The sequence below is a fragment of the Cynocephalus volans genome, chromosome 1 (assembly GCF_027409185.1).
Source record: "Cynocephalus volans isolate mCynVol1 chromosome 1, mCynVol1.pri, whole genome shotgun sequence".
NCBI lineage: Eukaryota > Metazoa > Chordata > Mammalia > Dermoptera > Cynocephalidae > Cynocephalus > Cynocephalus volans.
In genome coordinates, this window is record NC_084460.1 from 152,176,320 (window position 1) to 152,197,068 (window position 20,749).

The window sequence follows — 20,749 nt, forward strand, 5'->3', positions numbered from 1 at the left end:
GAGACATTGAATCATTTCTTCAATATCACACAACTATCCGGAGACAGAGACAAAAATCACAATTCAGTTCTGAGAAAAAAGTCAACCTCATCAGATGTTTAATTACAAACAAGGCAGTTACTATTATGAAATAATAAAATCTTACATTTGTTGGACACTTACATTAGCATTTTACATATGTTATATGGCTTTATGTCACAACTACTCCACAAGGTGTATGTATTATACTCACTTTCTTGATGCAAAAATGAGAATTAAAAAAGTTTAAGTAACTTGCTCTCATTGCATGGTAAGTAAATGGGAAAACTAGGATATGAAACCAGACCTGATTTAAGTTTATACAGTACTTTAATCCACTTTAAAGCTGTTCTGTCTCTTAAAGTGTAAATGATTATTGACTTTCATCTTTTATCTACACTTAATTTTTAAATTTCCAATCTCTCTACTTCATCTTTTCCTTGTGGATAGGAAATAATTTAAAATTATATTACAGACAAAACATATGCTAAAAATAAACAGTGTTCAAATAGATATTCAGAAGTTATCTTTTGTTCATCACGTATAAATATGTGTCCAGACTCTCACACATAGGAAGGAGAAATTAATATTATAATTACATTAAAATTTTAATGACCACAACTTTGCAACATGCCTTCTGTGCATTTTCACCAAATGCTTGACAAAATAACACCTATTTCAGCAATATGTAAAGATAGAAATGAATTTGTTTATATATGATACAAACAAAATTGCACAAAATGCGAACTTAAAATAATAACAGCTACCACTTAATGTAGCTTTTATTGTTCTAGCCATTTTATAAATGTAAATTTGTAATATGGAAGTTCACTTTATATAAGTACTAAAAGATAGATAATATTATTCATGTCATATCCATTTTACAGATGAGAAAATTGAAGCTGACAAATGTTAAATAAGTGATCTAAGTTCACACAGGTAGAAAAGTAGATTTGAATCTAAGCAGCTGGGCTTCAGAGTCCACATTACTACCATATTCTTACTGCCTCATAGTTTTGGGTATGGCTATAGTTGAATAAAAAAAATGGAATTCCTCTAATAGGTTAACACTACCTAATACAACCAGCTAAACACTATTGTTTAAAACTTTATAGTATCAAAAGACAAACCCACCATGTTGGGAAAATATAGGAAAATGGTCAGGGCCCCTCAGATTTTCAGAATCTTGCTGAGCATTTGCTGTGAATAGGTTGTGTGTGGGCAGAGTTAGTGCACCTGTGCAGCACCGACACCATGGCTGGAGTTTATCACCTCGGATGGCCACTGTGCGTGTGGCCATGCATTCCAACCAAGGCTTCCAATGACCTGTCTGCCAGTCACCTAGCTCATAGACCTGCATGTGAGGGGTCGGGTGACCCAGCCTGGCATGTGAAGGGTTTGTAACCCAGTCTGTGAACAGACTTGAGGGGTTTGTGGGCTCCAGATCCAGCCCTAGCATGACAACTGGCCCAGTTGGCAGGATTACAGGGCAGGTAAAAGAGCCTGACAACTGGAGTAGACATGTAGCTTTACAATTGGCATCACAAACAGGATTAAAAGCTCCACAATTGGCGACATCAGCAGGATTCTGACATTACCCCATCTTTATGATTGGCACAGTCGGCAGGAATACCAACAGGTAAAAGAGCTTGACAACTGGTGTAGTCGAGTAGTGTAACAATTGGCATGGTCGGCAGAATTCTGAGCAGGTACTGGAGCCAAAAGTGCTTGGAAGAAGGAGGAAATGTGCCTACTTTTGAATATGCTCTGCCCTATGGTCACCTTCCTGTTAACTGGGATCTGGTTGCTGCACACTGTACTGCAAGGCAGCATAGACCAGGTAATTCAATGCAAAACCCCTTGGGAACGGGAGGAAATGTGGCTGTCCTTGAGCATGTGGTGCCCGGTGGCCACTTTTCTGCTGACCGGAGCCTGGCTGCTGATCACAATGCTACAAACTGGTTGAGATTTGTGGCAGAAAGCAGAGTTGTTGGAAGCATGGATAAATGTCCTGGAGGACGATGTGCAGCAACTGGCCACTCTTACCTCTCACACCAGGGAAGAACAACCCAGTGGTGAGTTGAGGAAAACCCTGCATCTCCAGGCATGACCTGTTGTGCACAAGAAATTGAGACAGTAAAGCAGCAGAAACAAGGAGAGCCCCTGGCTGCTACATCTATGGGACCTAGGGGTGGATGGTATAACTGTGCTTTAGAGATGATATAGTAAATGCATGTTGCATTTGTCTGAAGGCAAATGGCTTGAAGGGTGCCACTTAAACCCAATGGCTTGAAGGGTGCCGTATAAACCCAAGAAAAGAGTGCCATATTCAGATGGGCAGATGACCTGAGGATGAGTGCTCCTGCAGAATTTCACGTATGTTTTCACCTGGTGAAAAGGTGGAAAAGTTAGCCTCCTTTACTATGTGCCTGTCTCGGTGGCAGCAGTTGCAAGAGAGCTGCAGATATGCACAGGGGCAAGGCAGCTTCTCTTTGATGGACTTGGTGAATGCAGCTGTTTGAACTTTGTGGGCAAATGCTTCCAAAACTGCCTGAGACTGAGTGAATAGCCAGTATAATCTGAGCTGATTGAGGTAATTCAAAAGCCAGAGAAAAACGCAAAGGTGAAGCAGATACTAAAGACATTATCTTGGCCATGAGGCAGCCAGATGCTAACAATCAGAACAATGGGAAAAATGCCCTAAAGACATTTGAGAAGTCTGGAAGGGTGCCCCACCCATCACAGGCCCTGAGGCCTAGAAGGACTGAGTTGTCCCAGAGGACAGACCTGGGGCATAGCTGCCCTGGGAAACCTGCTCCCTGAATCCCAGCTGCTCTGGCTGGAGCAATCCTGCCTCAGCACTTCGGAAGAAAAAAAGCCAAAAACCTTGGTGGCATTCACGTTGTGTTCTTTGCAGGCCAGCAGCATGTGAGAGCAGTGGAGGCATGGCAGCCTCCACCTAGATTTCAGAAGATGTATGAAAAAGTTGGGGGACTCAGGCAGAGACCTGCTGCAGGGGTGGAGCTGCTGTGGAGGTCATCTACAGAGCAATGTGGAGCAGGAAAGGTGGGGTCAGAGCCCCCACAGAAAACCTCCGCTGAGGAAATGTCTAGTGGAACCAGGATGGTGGGACTGCCACCAGGAGCCCAGAACTGTGGAGCTGCTGGCAGTGTGCAGCACCAGCCTGGAAAAGCTGCAGGCACCAGGCAGCTCAATGGACTGTACTTGGCAGAGCTGTAGGAGCGAGATTGCCCAACGCTTTAGGGGTCCAAGTGCCCCAGTGTGCTTAATGTACGCCCTGTTTGGGTTTTGGAATTGTTTGGAGCCTGTTTTTCTTTTCTATTCTTCCTTGTCCTCCCTTCTGGAATGGGAATGTGTACCCAATGTCTGTCCTACTGTATCTTGAAAGTAGATAAACTTCTTTTTGACTCTTTACAGGTTCATGGCTGGAAGGACTTTTGCTTTTGGTCTGAGAGGAGACTTTGGACTTTTGAGTAGGTACAGCAACAAGCTAAAGACTTTTGGGACTGGGATGGAATGTGTAATGTGTGAATGTAAGGGTAATTTATCCTCGCTAAGGGAACATCACAGAAGATTCTGAATGTGTAGATTATATGGTGAGGGACCCTGAAAAGTGGATTGTTGGGAAAATATAGGATAATTTAATCGGGGCAGGTTGGGGGTGGTGCAGCATTCTTTGTGGGCGGGTTGTGTGTGGGTGGGGTTAGTGCACCTGCGCGGCACTCCCACATTGGCTGGAGTTTACTGCCTCGGATGGCTGCTGCGCGTGTGGCCGTGCTTTCCAACCTACAGCTTCCAAGGATCAGTTTGCCGGTTACCTAGTTCATAGACCAGTGTGTGAGGGGTCTGGTGGCCCAGCCTGGCGTGTGAGGGGCCTGGGGACCTAGCCTGGTGTGTGAAGGGTCTGTGACCCAGTCTGGAATGGGCTTGAGGGGTCTGTGAGCTCCAGACCCAGCCCTAACTTGGCAGGATTACAGGAAGGTAAAAGAGATTGACAACTGGCATAGTCAAGTAGCATAACACACCACAAACATCATTAGTGTTGGGTGTTATTTGTTATGTACAGATTGCAGAAATAGAAAATATTTTAAATATTCTATAATGATGACAGGCTCTAAGACCAAGGTGTCCAATACAGTAGTCACATGTAATTATTGAGTGCTTAAAATGTGGCTAGTGGGATTAAGAAACTGATTTTTAAATTTTATGTAATTTTAATAAATGTACACTTAAAACAGCCAAATGTGATTAGTAGCTAATGTATTGGACAGCTCAATGCTACAGAATACTCTTAAGTCGTAGCTTCCAGTCTTTTATGACTGTGATTAGAGTAAGAAATACATTTTACATCACAATGCTATATACCATAATTGTGTAAGTGAATATTTCTGTGTGTGTATTACCAACATAATTTTTTTTTACAAAATTATACTAACAAACACTCACTGTGATATTAGCTTTTCAATTCTATTGTTTAGTGAAAACTATAACTCACAAAATTGATTCTATGACATACTAACAGTTTGAGATCTGCTATTTAAGAACCTCTAGCAAAGGACATGCACGTGTGGAGATGTTGCCCCGCTCTTGTTTCATAAAGAAAACTGAAGCCACTGCCAAGCACAGGCACAAACTGCATTGCACTCTTACTCCTGTACTTCCTTTACTGGGGTTAAAAGAAAAAAAGAGGGCCTTAAGTCTTAAAAGGTGAAATAACCTCAGTGGTCGATTTATTTTGTTTTTATTGAGAGCTGCTGCTGATGCTTAAAGAGGGCTTTCAGGACGTCTGAAGACCCAAGGGGATGGGGGTATAAAAACTTCTGCTTTTCAGGCAAGAAATGTAAAAAGTACGCTCAGGGATACTTGCAACCGAAAGGCATCGCAATGGATCCCCTGAGGAAGACAAAGAAAATGATCCAAACTAAAAGGAAGTCTAGGAAAGGAGACTGAGGCAGAGAACAAAACCAATCTTCCCTATTTTAGGTTACAAAAAATGCTGACCAATATTGAGGGAAAACACTCACGCACACAAACACACACACACACACACAAACACACACACACACAACACCCTCCATGGTGACTGAATAATCTAGTTTTCAAAACAACAAAGGGATGTATTAAAACTCTCAGTCACCATTAGCATATGGCAAATCTAATGTTTATTAATGATGTCTGCTAATTAAAGTTCATTCTAAAACACTATATAAAAGTATTTATAAGTAGAATGTGTCAGGCTGTCTTGTGTTGTCTCTGGTATCTGGGAGAAGGCTATAGATCTCTCTCCCCTTTTAAGCTAAGAACTCAGGTCTAGGCCTTTTAATAGCATTATACTATAATAATTTGTCTTAATTGAGATACAAACAAAAATTATATGAGGGTATTTCAAAAAGGTTCATGAAAAGATTAACATTATCATTTAATTCAATTTTTCCACAAACTTTTTGATGTACCTTTGTATGCAATATATTATTGAAACAATTTTCTAATTTTACCTGTGTGGCAAAAAGCTTATTTTATTTTTTTTTAACTTTTCCTTTACTTATACTTAAATTAGGTTTACTAATTAGATGTGTATAAAATCTAATCAATGTAATCTAATGGTGGAGAAGACACAAAGTCAAACCAAATTTTAAAATATTTTTCAGAATTGGTGTTAATGCTTCTTTCTTTTCCCTTTTGAAATTGTTTTATAGGTTACAAAAACATTATCTCTCTCTCTTTTTTTCTTTTTTTTTTTTTAATCTTCTCAGCTCTACTGAAGAGAGACCTATTTTTCTAGAGGCTTATCTTGAATCGTGCCCTAAATTCATTGCCTGACCCTGCATTCCCATTTCTAAACAGTTTTTGGAAAGTTTTTGTAAATTTATTTTACAGTGTTCAGTATTAGAGAAGATTAGCAAATTTATGTCAAGTTTGTGGATAATTTTATCAGACAAATACAGAGGAAAATGGGTTGGCTCATCCTCCATTAAACTCCATTTTTTTTTATGAATACATTATAGTCTTCAAAAATATTTATTCACCTTTTTCAGTTTATCACAGGCTTATGCAAAACAATGCAGAGAGAATACAGAAGAAAAATGAGACAAAGAATTTGGGTTTTATCCTTAGAGGACCTCCTACATTTACTAATTGTCTTCACATTTCCAATTTTTTGTACATGTGCTGTGAAGCAAGCATCACATAGTTTTTTATAAAGTTTATGATCTTCACACTTTCAATGCCAAAGCACCTCTGTAATGTGGGAGCCTCAAATCTGAGAAGGCACTCGCATAGTTTTTTCCTATTCTAAAGAACTCACCTAGTGGTTCACTGGGTTGAGACATTGGTTTATTAGATTTACAAGAGTTACTTGTGGCAGCTGAGTCAGCTGAATATCCACACCAACATGGGGTGCATACAACAGTTATATTGTGAACAGATCAAAGTAGGGGTGTAATTCATTTGCAGGCTTATGCACAGACCTTCATCCAGCTCACATAGAGTGTGCAGGAGATCTGGCTGAGTAGATAAGTTAATCTACTTGCTACTCTCCTGGCACCGGAATGCCTTAGTGCCAGCATGCTTATTCATTTACTTAGGGTCCCTGCTTCTTCCAGTCCTCCGTTTGTCTTAAAGGGGATGTGCCTTTCCTAGGTTAACTACTTTGGCCAGGGATAGTTTCCCAGGGGAGGGGGGAAAGGAACTGTGGTATGCATGGGGAGTGGGAAGAGGTCTATGTCCAGCATCTATCCTACATTCCACCCCTACATATGACTATTCTATCCTCACAGTCTTCACATCACATTAATCTTCTGCATGTCCCCTAGGTGGAATAGCAAATTGTGCATTGCATCCAAATACAATTCTTTGGGGGTCCATCCCACTTCTTCCATAGTTTCATTATCTGTCCCATTCAACCATATACTATGAGAATGGGGCTGGTGCTTTGCACTGCAGTCAACCAGCCCACCCCATCCCACACTGAATACCCCGGGATAGGACGGGTCTGGTTAAGTTGTTCTTCAGCTAATGTAAATATTTCCCATTTAGTCTCATCACACCCTATCATGGGAAGAGGGAATAGGGCTATCTATGTCCAGCATTTACCCTACAACCTCTAATGTTACAAAACAAGATCCAACAACATGCTGCCTTAAAAAACTCACTTAACGGATAAAGACATACACCAGCTGAAAGTGATGGCATGGACAAAGATATCTCATGCAAATGGAAAGCAAAAATGTACAGGAGTAGCTATACTTACATCAGATAAAATATACTTCAAGCCAAGGAAATTAAAAAAAGATAAGGAAGTTCATTATATAATGATAAAAGGACCAACTCAATAAGAGGATATAGCAATTCTAAATATATATGCACCCAACTCTGGAGAACCCAGTTATAATGTTAATTTTCTTTGGTATTATGTGCTTGTAACAAATATACCAAAGGTTATGTTTTATTTGTTCGTTGATTGTGATGGTTTCTTTATGGGGAGAAGAAGGTATACAAATTGTGGTGTTTGATTGAGTATTTTACTTTTTTTTGCCAAATCTATTTTGATTTTACTTATTGTGTACATTTAATAAAAATTTACTTGTGACATAGGTTACTATGTATATATGTTAAAGAACAAAATTACAACAAATTTATTTAAAGATCTTAATTGGCTTTATTATGATTCTAGAATTGGGCAACATGTCACTCCATACAAGAGAATAAGTGTTCCTATGAGCCAAGTAGAGGAGTTTGGTTTTATAGACAGAAAAGACTGAAGAAAGCAAAAACAAAGAACAAAAAGTGGAGTGGTCACTTAAAAGTTATTTTCCTTGTAAGGTGGGGACAGGGAGACAGACAATAGATAAATAACTGATTATTTATCATCAGGTTACTTCAGGCGACTCTTTTTGTCTAAAGATTAAAGCAGAGGGAACTTCATTATCATACCTATTGTAGATTTAAACCGGCCTGTTTGGGAAATTGATTGTTACCTCTTTCTCTTGCCTTCTCAAAAGTCAGACCATAACCTAAGAGACATGGAATTTAGCAGGGGTGACTCCATTTTGATTTTTAGTTTGGTGTTTTGCAGCCTAGTGCAGAAACTTAGTCCAAAACAATGGCCTTTTATAATTTGTATTTTACATATATATTATTTTTTATTATGTGTTATTATTATTCTCTGTAAATGACACACGCTATTCTATGTCATTATTCTATGTCACCATATACATATAATGTATTATATGTATGTGTATCTTCACTGTCGAAATAGGAAACATTAGGAATTTAGCATTTCCACCAAAATGAAAATGTGATTCTTTATATTTTGTAGAAACCCTGACTAAATTTCATAAAGACTCTAAACATCTCAAGGAGTGGGAAACTCAGAATATCACAAGGCAGGCCAGTCCATTTTTGATAGGTTATAATTATTAAAAAGTAGTTTCTTATACTTAGCCAAATGTTGTTCTTTTGTTAACTTTCACATGGTAATACTAATTATAAGTCCAACTTTATAGTGAAAAAGAATAACTCGTCTTCAAAATGATACATTTTTAACTATATCTTCTTAAAAATTGAAAAATCTTTATTGATTTTCTAATAAGGTCATAATATATTGCAGTATAAAGTAATAAATTACAGTATAAAGTACCTAAAATAAAGTAATAAATCACAGTATAAAGTACCTAAAATAAACAACATAGATAACAATCATTTATAATCCTACAATTCAGAAGGGAAAAAAACTGTTAAGATTTTTGTATAATGTGTCAGCATTTTAATGCATATATATACATAATCAAAGTTTTATTAGATGCACAATATTCTACCATTGAAAGTTATTATAATTATTTAATTTTTTTTTTACTAATAGACTTACATGTAATTTGCTGCATTTTACTATCTAAATAATACGGGGATGAATGTCACTCTGTGCACAAATTTATGTTCTTGTTAATATTATTCTATATACAACATTTAAAAACTATGTATTCTTTCTTTAGTAATAATTTCTATAGTGAATTTGCTGGGTCAAAGTTAGCTTGCATATTTTAATGAATTTCCATAAATATTGCTAAATTACTCTTGTGTACAGTGATGTACAGTAGTGAATACTTTCTGCCAGGACCTGGGAGAAAAAGGCAAAAAAGAAAAGTGGCACCGACATTTGAGTTCCTTTCTCCTACGGTAGTTTTCAAATTTCAGTGCACATCAGAATCACCCAGAGGGTTTATTAAAATACAGAGTTTTGGTTCCAACTCCAGAATTTCTAATTCAATAGGTTTGGAGTGGGGCTTGAGAATTTGCATTTCTAGCAAGTTTCCAGGTGATGCTGTTGCAACCAGTCAGAGGAACATCCTTGGAATAATACTGTCCTACAGAAACTATAGGTTTGTAGAAACAGCTCTCTGGCAATTACAGTAGAGACTTCTGACAACACAAAGGTGAATGAAACTTTCACACCTATGATTAGGATAAGAAGAAAATTGGAGTCAACTCCTTGACAGCCTTACTGGATTTTATGTTTTATTTTATTTTAAGTTTTGGAAATTTTCTTATTTTTATTTTTTAAGTTTATTTATTTATTAATATTATTTTTTTAACATTCTACAATGTTGCAGAGCAGTTGGTGGGGAGGAGGAGAGAGGGAGGAAATATGGTGGGAGAAGGAGGAAAGAGGGGGTATATTTATTTAAACTTAAACTTATGCCATTTATACAATATATTATGACATTATTATTATTATTATTATTATTATTATTATTATTATTATTATTATTATTATTATTATTATTATTATTATTATATGCATTGCCACAACTTCTATTCAGCATTGGGAAGGCAATTCTTGACAGTGAAATAAGTAAAAAAAAAGGAATAACATGTCATAAAAACTGAAAAAGAAGAATGATAAATTATGATGCATAGACAACTTTATTAAAGATGTAAAAAATTTAAATAACCAAGAAAAATGTTTGAATTTAATAAGGGGTCTTAAATGAGGATTCTGAGTTCAAGAGTCATTCTATTCCTACAATCAGCAACAGATTTTTAGAAAATATATTTTTATAGAATGCACCATTTACAACAGCAAGAAAAAATATGTCTAAAAAAAGGATACCTGAGATCTCTATATAGAAAAATTATAAAACTATTTAGATAAATAAGACTTAAATAAATGGAGGAAGATCACATGTTTATGCACTACAAGAGATAATACTACAAAAATATTAACTTAATGTGATTTCAACCTAAATGTCAACTTTCTTTTGGAAATGACAAATGGATTTAAAAATATACTTGGAAATGAAAAGGTTAAAAATGTGCAAGAAGATATTTTAAAAATAACAAAATATGATTACTCTATTAGATATCAATATGTATTATATAGTTATTAAAATAGTAAAGTGTTTGGCTGTAGAGAGAACAGACTGCAGGAACAGAACACAGAGGACAAAAACAGACCCATGCATATGAATACAGTCCAATTATTACAAAGGGGTTGGTGTAGAGAAGAGTGGAAAAAGACAGTTTTTTTGGTGGCCAGAATTAGGTCAATTTTGTATCTAAATCAGAAAAAAGAAGTGAAACTATCCCCTCACAAATATACATGAATAAATTCCTGGTGGATTATAGATCTAAATATGTAAGGTAAAATAATACTTATATTCATACTATTCATATGTGTTACATTTAGATGACATTAAAATATCTTAATGACCTTGGGTTAAGAAAGTATTCCTTAAGAATACAAAGTTTAAACTGTAAAGGAGAATGTACAAACTAGACTATGTTAGAGTTTTGAATTTTTGTCCTCAAAAAACACTATTAATATAATAAAAATCCATAGTAGAAGATATAGTATCATACATAACCAATGAAGATAGTCTATTCAGATATATGACTGGTATATTTCAGTGAAGAAATGGTAGACAACCTAATAGAAAAATGGGGAATAAACCTTACTAAAGAAGATAAAAGGAAAATAAACATACACAAACTTTTTGAGCCTTATCAATTATCAAAGGAATGCAATTTAAAACCTCAATGAGATATTGCTACACACATATTGAGTTGTCTAAAACTTAAACAAAGTGTCTATACCAATTTTTGGCAAATACATCTCATCAAGTTCTCTCATATACTTTAAGAGGGAATGTGAATCAGAACTTTAAAGATATTTGGAATAACCTACTATGATAAATGCATGCTTGTGCCATGACCCAGAAATTCCACTTCTATGTATACATAGAACAGAAATGAGTGCCCAGGTGCACCAGAAGATATGTACAAGAATATTCATTGTAGCTGTATTCATAGAAGCCAAATCTGAAAATAATCTAAATGATCACCAACAGAATTCACACATAAAGTGTGATACATTTATACAAAGGAATACTATACAATAATCAAAATAGATCACCTAGAGCCTAAGGTGATGGGAATGCTCAGAAATTAGATTGTGATGATGGTTATAGAACTCTGTAAATACTAAAATTCGTTGAACCATACACTTAAAATAGATGAACTTTATATTTAAAATATATCAATGAAACTTGTAAAAATTTGTTCTTCAGAAAAATATCAGTGAAATGATGCTAGAGATAGATGTGACTAAAATCTTAATTAAACTATTTTTATCAGCACCACACTCTCCCATACTATTTTTAAAAATAGATTTGAGTAGAACTATTTCATAGTTCATTCAATACAATAAAATCACCTCATCAGTCAATATGTAAATATTTTTAAATGTATATAATTTCAATGATTTGGTGCCTCTTTTTATTCTCAGAAGTGTCTTGGCTTGGCCAATAAATTATGTGATCACTCCAATCACAGATCTTTATTTCCACAGCTTTAGACTTTGTTTAATTTTACTTTTTGCAAATTGTTATCTAAAAAGGTGGAACTCAAACTCTCATACTTTACTATATGATGTTAATATGACACGTGACTGTTTTAAAAGTATGTTAAAATATTTGTTTATGTGTTCCAAGCAATACTAGAATGTCAATTAAAATTGTATTAGCCTAGTATTTACAATAAGATAACTAAAACACAGACTGTTCTAAAATCTCAAAAGGTGAGCTACGGTTGCACTCTGCTGCCTCATCCACAATGCCTCAGGAAATTTGGGTCTGTTATCCTGGATCTTATATTGGTATTAATAAAGCATAATGTGAATTATCTTTTTTGAAAACAAGATCGTACTATTGATACCTTTTTAATAAAAATAACCCATTTAATTTACAGATTTCGTCCTCTTTGCATGTCTTGCTGCTCTTACCACTTGAAGTGTCCCAAGAAAGTTCTATCACCTGCCCCAAACAGCTTTAAGAGCTTCATTTTGATTGTCTATATTTTAGTTTACTGTCAGGCTCAGTTCAGGGCAGTGATTGGCCTCCCCAGCTTTATTTTTTACAGGATTTTTGCCTTTTTAATTGGTTTGGGGTTATAATTTCCTCTTTCATTCTTGCTTTTTCCCCCATTAAAAATTATAGTTTTTAGTCCAAAATCATGAGTCAAAAAACAGTACTTTTTCTTGGGTGCTAGGTGTGTGCACCCAAGACTATAAATTGTATTTGTATCCACATGATTGACTTCCAAGCAAATAAGCTCAGTGAGCTTTGTTCTTTTATCATTATTCAACTTCTCATTGAAATTATAGTCTATTCATTCTTGCCTAAAATAACTTCAGATCTTACTGATTCCCGTATAATCATCAAAAAAAAAAAAACAATTATGAATGAATAGTCGTTATTTATTGAAAAGCCCTATATATTCTATGATTTCCATGTGTGAATATGACTGTAAAAATGTAAATAAAGTACAGGCATTCCTAATCTGCTCTACTTTGAATAAAATGCATCAATGTCAATTTTTTAGAAACATGAACATAATAAAATGAAGGATTTATGTTTTACTCTACTTTCAGGAGAGTCTATATTTTTTTACCAATGTTACAGGAGAAAATAAAGAAGCTTCAAAAGTCATTTATTATTTGACTTTAAGTTTATTTGTAGTCTTATTTCTTCATGTGTTTATAATCCCCTTCTTCCTGTTAGTTTAACAATGTATTTTTTTGCATGAAAAATAAACAATTGAAGTTTCAATTGCCTTCCACATATTCCTATTTTTATTTTATTCTTCTATTTCAAAATACGAGCAAACCATAAATCATTTATCAGATATGAAAGTGAAAATTTGACTTATTATTACATGAGGAAACCAAAATTTCTTCAAATAAACATTTTTCTACTCTTTTTAAATTCTTACAAATAATGTGAAATATAAACTAACTTGTGTCACAGAAGAATCTGCTACTTAAAAGAAGGTTATATAAAAGGGATTCTTTCTACTGTATAAATATCAATTTATTTTTTGTTTCTAATGAGTTTGACCTTGATACAAAGGTGAACCCTCAAACCTATTTCCTTCCTGATTCTGCATTCTGGCAGAACTTATTCAAGCATAGGTCTTCATAAAAACTCTGTGCTTAGGTCATCTCTGTGGAAATATAAAATAAAATGAGTAGTTTACCAAGTTAAGGTACTGTATGACTTGTGCAAAATGTGCAATGTTTAGAAAGATGAGAACAGTTAAAGGGTAGCTACTGGTTTCAAAAGGTCTTCGGGGAGAAAAAGTAGCTGTGACATAATTTGGCCTTGAGTCTGATTCAGAAAATTTTATGCTAATGTGCCATCTACCAAGTTGCCACACGTGGCAGCTAATCAACGAGAAGAATAAAGATGCCAGGGCAGACAGTTCCCATCAGGATGCATTCCTATGTGTACTGACCCACTAGCATCATATTTTGAAGCCTCCCTTATTATCATTTCATCTTTTATTTAATATTTCAACTCTATGGTTTCTGCCATGTCCTTGTTTTTATTACATATATTCATAAAAATTCATGCAACCTCACATTTTTAAAACAATCTCTGTGATAAAAGGAAATTAAGAAAATACTATGGCTTTTCTGAACTCTGGGAAAGGAGGGCACTTTAAGCATAAATCTTAACAGAAAAAGAAATCAGATGACAAATAAGAAACTTCAATTTCAAACAAAAGGTTATTACTTTATTATATAAAAGGTTATAATCAAAGTTTGAAAACGCAACAGAAAAATGATAACATACATAAGCACACAATTTGCCACAAAAAATACAATCAGCAAATAAATTTTTTAAAAATCACTCTCACTCAATGTCAGTAAAATTAATTCAGCACTGTTATGTGGCTTCTCAAATTGGCCAAGATTCAAATATAGTTAGGATCTAGAAGGGGAAAGGAGGCAGTGGGAAGGAGAGAAAGATTGGAACAGAAGAGAGCCCACTCGGGGTGGAATTGGAGAAGAGCAGGAAACAGACTAGAAGTCCACTTCTTGAAACTTTTTAAGAAGTATTCATTATCAGGAAGGAAGTATTCAAAGATATACACAGATACTTAGCTTCATCACAGCCTTGTTTCTAAAAGCAAATGAAATTTTTGGAAAGAACAAAAGTCCAATAAAGATTACTTAATTCATTTTCACACATGGGAAAAACATGTATTTTAGACATTTTTCTGCATCTACCTATTCTAGAAATTTTATATTAAAAACTGCCTTATTTTATTTATTTATTTTTATTAAAGCATAATTGATTATACACATTTTGGGGGCACAGAGTTGAATATCATAAAAACTGTGCTTTAAAAATATGCAAGCAAATTATGCTTATTACCAAATATTACTAAAATAATAAGCAACTTCAATTCTATCTCTATATGCATATTATGATCCCATAGTTAACTTGGTTAATTTCTGCATAATAAATTTTGAATGATTGCATGCTTTTACATATTTCTACATTTTCCAAGCTCTACAATTTATGTTACTTTTCGAACTAGAATAGAATTTTAAAATAGCAATATAACTTTGTTGGCATATCATTTACTGATTATTTTCTTTAGATACTTTGTGAATTTATCTTGTAACTATGTACTCTTTTTTAGGAATGAGTTATCTATCTTTGGAAATGAATCTTGTGATGTAAACTCATAAAGAGTATACCAAATTATGTAATCTGGAAATATTTTATTTTAATTCCTAAGTTAATTTGAGAAAATTTATTTAAATTTAGCTAGATTATATCAGCTTTATAAAATTATTGGCTCATTTACAAAACATGGAAGTTGATAAAAATTTTGGAAAGTAGTTTTTTTTAAATTTAATTAAACAAATACTTTTTGTTCACCCTGCTAAGTAGTTAAAGGATTATCTGGATATTTAGTTTATTTAAATGTAATTGAAGCAAAATTGAGGGTAATTGGCTTCTTGAGCCCAAGCATGAAGTCATAAGACTGTATCATGCATCATGCAGTTTTCCTGCACTATGTGTGTAAAATGCAAATAATGATTGACATTTTTAAAAAATTTGGCTGTCTTAAAGCATGTCATTACAAATTCCCACACATACCCTATTCACTGCTCTTTCAAAATGAAGGAAATTTTTATATTTTGTTAAAAGGCATCTTGCAACTTTGAAGCAGCTGTTTTCAGACTCACCCCTAACATGCTATGAGTAAACCCTAGGAAAAGTCATTCTGGACAGCCAGACCTCAGCCATCCTACCAGCTCACTGACCAAGATGCATGAACAGGCCAAGCTGAAAACACCAGAGGTTGTCCCAGATCAATAGAGCTTTTCAGATAACCTGTAAGCTCACGAGAAATGAAAATAACATTTTTGTTTGTTTGTTTTAAGCCATCAAATTTTAGAGTGGATTGTTACAGAGCAGTAGCTAACTGATACAGCTGTATTAAAAAAAAAGCCTGTGTTTCAAAATTAAGATTATCATATTTAATTATCTTTCCAATGTTAATGCCATACAGTTGCAAGATGTCCTATAAATTCTGGGCATTTGTTCTCAGTTTCATCTTTAATAAGTTATCTTAAATGTCCTAGAGTTAGACTCTAGAGAATATATTTGGGCTAACAGTACAGCCATTTCAGTTATAATAGTTACATAATCACAAACATAGGGAAAGTAAAAAAAAAAAAAAAAAAATGCCTTATGAGGAATATAATATAATATGGGTAATACTTCACAATCCAAAAATGAATCAAACAAGGTTACTTGGATGTGTCCTTCTCCCCACTAATGCGGATTAAGACTTTGCACAAATGAAAATAGGAAAAACAGTCATGTTCTCTTTCATGTCCTAACTCCCTGAGCTCAGGATTTACTCCCACTTTTCCCAGCTCAAGAGAATCTCTTATTAAGCTCGGGGTTCCAAATTACTGATTCTAATCTAGAAGATGTCATTGCTGTGATTTTACTGATTTTTCTGACACAGAAATCAGACTAACAGTATAACAAGTAAATTATTTGGAAAGTGAAAGTTTTCCTTTGCTTTGAATACAAAAAAAAAAAAAAAGCATAGTTATATATCCTCAACCTTTTCCTATTGATATTTTAGAAATATCCTAAAAATACCTTTATAATACTGTAGCTACTTCATTATTACATAGAAGCCTATTAACTTGGAGTGAAAGCAAATGGCTCTAAATTACCTATAGAATAGATTCTTCTCAAATCTTCTAAAAATTCTATCAGTTATCTCTTGATAAGCATCAGTGGGGACTTTCTATTTCTGGAAATGTTAGTGTGAAAGCAGTAATCTTGTGAAAGGAGATGAGGTGGACTACTACACCGGGGCACCTATATTTGGGTGGAGTGATGGGGTGCCCATGTATCTCAGGGTGGTGATTGCCTATGACAGCATTCAGCTCCCACAGTCTGTCATATGACTGGTGTGGTAAGTATTAGAGGAATTTTTTTTTTTTTTTTTTTTTGTCTTTTTCGTGACCGGCACTCAGCCAGTGAGTGCACCGGCCATTCCTATATAGGATCCGAACCCGCGGCAGGCGCGTCGCCGCGCTGCCAGCGCAGCACGCTACCGAGTGCGCCACGGGCTCGGCCCTTAGAGGAATTTATCTAGGTCAAAGTGTCTAGGAAAACCTCATTAAAATGCAAATGTAATACTTGAGAAAGGTAACACATTAAATCACAGTACATATTAATAATTTAACGTGTATTATGCTATCCTAAGGTTCTCATAATTGATCTGTTGACACAGCTCTTAGAAGATACATTCACTTGCATTTTTAATAATAGGCTTCTCAAAATCAAGATTATTCTGTCTCAATTCTTGTTCTCCACTCTTTGCATAGTTTTTTTTTCTGGAGTGTCTCCCATCTTAGAAAATGACATTACTAAACACTCACTTAGTTTTTCAAGAAAAGAACCTAGGAGTCATTTTTTCATTCCTTTATAGTTTCCATATCTCATATCTAAGCCGATAGTAAGACTTTTGAATTATTTTCTTATTACTCTCCTGATGAAAATCTTTCAATGCCTCTACTACAATAATAATGTAATCTGAACTACTCATCTTAACCCCTGTTTACCTCTCCAACCGGTCCTTACTATTCCTCTCCTGGTTCAAACACTTCAGTCACACTAACCTTTCTATTCCATGCATCACAAAGTCCATTCTTCTCTAGGGCTTCTGTTCTTGCTTTGTCTGTGCCTGGAAAGTTGTTCTTCAATAACTGCTTGTGGCTACCTCTTTTTTATCTTTCTTGCCTCAACGCAAAGTCCCCCTTCCCTGACAGGTCTTCCTTGACCATCATAGCTACAAAAGCTCCCCAAACCATACCTGTCACATTCAATACTCTATTTCTAGGAATATATCAACGTCTGAACAATTATTATTATTTTTTGTTTGCATAGATCATTTCTATCTTACTCCATAAAACATATCCAATAGGGTGTGAATATTGTTTATCTTATCTGTTGCTGTATATCCAATGCATACAACAGTACTTTAATATGTCATAAATGACTGAAGAAGTTACATAAAGCAGCATGCCAGGAAATGTTGATACATTTAATTCTATCACACAATCTAAGAAACTTTGTTAACAGAATATACACATGATATTCAACACAAAATTATAATTCCTGTGAAATGTAGGAATAAAAAAGAAGCTCAAATTTTTGAATAAAGCATAACCAGATCACGCCAGGATATTCCCTTAAAGTATATTTGCAAATTATTCAACATCTTTCGTATCATCTGAATAGAAGCATAGAAGTGGTAATATTTATAAATTTACCCTATATGAAAATTTTTAGCTGAATATATTTATATTTTTCAGTAAAATATGTTTACAAATGTAACTGCAGCAAATTTTAAAAGATAGAAACTATATTTATTTATATAATTTATATAATTCCCCCCTCCCAAACACACATATTGGGAAAATATGGATATTATTTAATATTAGTTAAGTTATCCAATCATGCATTCATTGTATAAGCATGTATTAGATAATGGCTATAGGAGAGGGAGAAGAGTGGATTTCATGTCAGGAAGCAAAGATATTTATTTGTAGTAAAGTCTCTCTCTTTTTTTTTTTTTTCAATTAGTCTAGCTAGGAATAGAATCAGACATGAAAAGAAATGTCAAAAATGCAATGGAACTATGCTCAAAGATAGACACATATGAGTACACAGAATAACGTGAAACCATACGGCGGGAGGTTCCCAATATTTAAAATGCTGTGGGGAGAGGAAGACAAGAGGAGTGATCATGAAAACTTCAGTGAGGAAGTGATTCCTGAGCTGACTCTTACAGGGTGACTAGATGTTAGCAGGACAAAGGAAGAGGGAGTGATTCTAAGTAGGTGGTCATGGGAGGCAAAATTGTACAACAAAAAAATAAGAGATTTAGAAGGGAAAACAGTAGGAATCTAATTATGTAGAGTCTTATTTTTTATTAACTTCTTTGTTCATTGATTATCCATTTATTCCGTCAACAAACATTTGAGTATATGTGTCTTACAGGATGCTTCACAGTGAAGAGCTTGAACTTTGTACTTTATGTAGGAACAATAGATTTTAGGATAGCTTGTATTTGAAGATACATTAGTCTGGCATTTCTATGGAGGGAAAAATTGAAGGGTTTAAGACCGCAGGCAAGGAGACTGTTGTAATAATCCATGAAAATGTTGATAAAGGTCTGCATAAGGGCAGTGGTAATAGAGAGGATGAGACAGATTTAAAAAATATTTGACAAAACAGCAGATTTTACAAGTGAGAGAGAAAGAAGTAATTGTCAGTGGTATGAAGTGAGTCTGAGCAAGGAGAGTTTATTAACCTTTGCCTTTGATCCATTCTTTAATAGCTTGAAAGGCAAAGGTTCTATAAAACTGCGTGGTCTGTCAAGTCTGGGTGCGTCAGCTCCACTCCCAGAGGGGAGGAAAAAGAAGTATCCTTCTCTAGTCTTTCTTTCCATGTCATCCTTCCACTGGTCTCTGAGACCCACAGACCTCTCTCTGGAGGGGACCTCCTCTGACACTGTCAGAGAACTTTTGGATACATATCTATTAAATACCGAAGTTCAAAGAGGAGATAAGAACTCTCACCCTAATCTTGCTATTGCTCTTTGGTCTGCTCCTCTCTCACAATAGTATTTTGTGTGACTAAAAGAGGGAAGAGATATCTGAATATTTTACATCTTCACAGTTTGGATTTTTATGCACTGCCCCTGCTGAAGAAGGACCAAAAAAGGAGCTATTTAATCTACCCTCAGCCTTTGGGCCGAATTCCAACTAAAGAAGCCAAAATAGTCTAGGTTTTTTATTTACTATCACCAAGACAGATAACTGCAAAACCACCGTGTTACATTGCTTATTTACAAGCATATTTTTAATATTCTCTTAAGCAAACTTTCTTTTTGAAGACAGACATAAAATCTTAATGTATTACTGGAAATAAAAAAAAAAAAACCTGACAATTTTCAAACAGAAAAATTTAATACTTTTTTTTAACTATGTAAGATCTCACCAAATATCATAATTGGCCAATTTCTGTTTAGTGAATCGTTTGAATTCAAGGTTTTTTGTTTTTTTTTTTAATTCAGATAAGATTGTATTCACAAGTTTAAAAATATATTCCCTGTTTCATCCATCAGTATAATACTACACTTAGGCACACAAATGCATTTGAATTCCTAATGAATATCTATTTTTAACTATAGTTTGAAGAAATAAACAGGTTAGAAAAGTCCATGTGTAAAGAAACAATTTCATATTTTTCCTCTTCTAGTTTGATAACAGTCACCAATATTTTTAAATTTTAAGAACATTCTAGAAAAAATATTTTGTAGAAATCTAGTTTAACTGTTTCCTTTCTAAAGATCTAGAAGATCTAGAATGTGTCTCTAACATAAAGCTACAGATCTACAGATTTTTTTTTTTTTTTTTTTTGGGCTGGCTAGTACAGGTATTGAGTCGCGGACCTTAGTGTTTTCAGCACCATGCTCTATCTAGCCAGCTGATCTAAAGAGCCAGCTTACAGAGATCTTGTTAAATAATTTCAAAAGGTTTTCTGTCAGCTAAAATGAAACTGTAAATGTTTAATATTTGAATAATATATCAAAATTTATATTTCCATCAATTAGATACTATTTTTTTTCTTAAAATGCATTTAATCGTATGGTTGAGGGCACAACTTGAGCTTTGAAACAAAGTCATTGCAATACATTTTGATACTTTTTTTAAATGCCATGTTAAAGTTTATTTTATTCTTAAAAATGAAAAGAAGGTGACTGGAATTGATAGTACAAAAGTGAATTAAAATGGCAATAACAAAGGTCATGATAACTCTCA